Source organism: Octopus bimaculoides, chromosome 28, assembly GCF_001194135.2.
Source record: "Octopus bimaculoides isolate UCB-OBI-ISO-001 chromosome 28, ASM119413v2, whole genome shotgun sequence".
NCBI lineage: Eukaryota > Metazoa > Mollusca > Cephalopoda > Octopoda > Octopodidae > Octopus > Octopus bimaculoides.
The window spans coordinates 2,105,914-2,107,335 of NC_069008.1; positions in this window are offsets into that span (position 1 = coordinate 2,105,914).

A 1,422-nucleotide genomic window follows, 5' to 3' on the forward strand; every position below is an offset into this window, starting at 1 on the left:
CCTTGTCGACCGTGACAGGATAAGCGATCGCTTCATATGAAAACACAATCAGCCAAATTAAATCCGGGACCTCTACGCTCGCCGTCCCTGCTCGAACTGCCACGCATGCGCCTGTGGCTCTTCAGCCGGGTCCTGCTGTCTTCACTTCCGTTTGCTTCACCTTCAATCCTCCTCCACATAGCTCATCACAGCCCATAACACCACAAACACAACACAGTGGCCGGGTGTTAAAGTAAACATTAACCGATAATTTAACTTTTTATACACCACATGACGTAATTAAACTTAATCGTTTTCAAAATACAAACAGCGAGGCAGAACCCATTGAAAACGACATCTTGTGTTAGTTGTTTCCCTTGATAAGATTTACTTCCTGAATTACCCAATAGATGGCTCTACTCACTGATCCTTTGTTTATTTTCAGCATTTTATTTCACATGCCACACTCTCTGTCACGCGGGAGGCCAGGGTTCAATTCCCCGTCTGGGAATTCCTTATTTTTTTAAGGCGGTGAGCTGGTAGAATCGTTAGCACACTGGTCGAAATGGGTATTATTCAAGGAAAGTGGTCCCGGTGCGCGCACTCGCACAAACGCATAGCGAGTCGTGACTAGTCGATCCTACGACTTTCTAGCGCGAGTGCACGTCATGCGCAAAACATGTTAGGGTTTTTTCTAAACAAAGTAAATAACTTTTTAAAACAAAGTAAATAAATCATACACTACATGTTATTGGTAAAGAGTCTATTAAAGAGTCGGCCTTTCAAAATCTACTGTTGTCCAATGGTATCAGTACAAGCAATTATCTTCTGCGTAACTCCTACCAAATTGGTGGACTTGGGCACACCGTAGAAACAGATGAATCTATGATGTGCAAGCGCAAATACAACAGAGGACGGGATAGAGAGGATAAAAATAGGTTTCTAATCTTTGTACCTGACCGTTCTTCTCAAACTGTTATTCCATTAATTGAAAAATTTATCAAACCAAGGACGATTATATATTCTGATTGTTGGAGTGCGTCGTACAATGGGATTACCGAAATAGAGGCGACACCAAAATACACCTTGGAAGAACGTGAAACGACGTTTTAGGAGTAAGATGGGGAAGATTCAACAACAAAATATTATTTACTTTGTATTTTACTCAATTTGTTTACATGTTTTGAGCATACGCCCATTCACGCTAGATAGTAGTTGTAGGATCGACTAGTCACGACTAGCTTGAGCGTGTGTGCGAGTATAACACTATTGTAATGCCCTGGTAGATATTTTTTTAAGGTATACTATTATGAAATAAAACTGTTTTCTTTCCAGAAACTGGTGGAGAATACGTTTTTCTGGAGACTTATAGTGGGGCCTCAAGGCGAAGAGGTTGGGAAACACTACTCTACAACCAGAGAACTGGCTTTATATACAGAACTT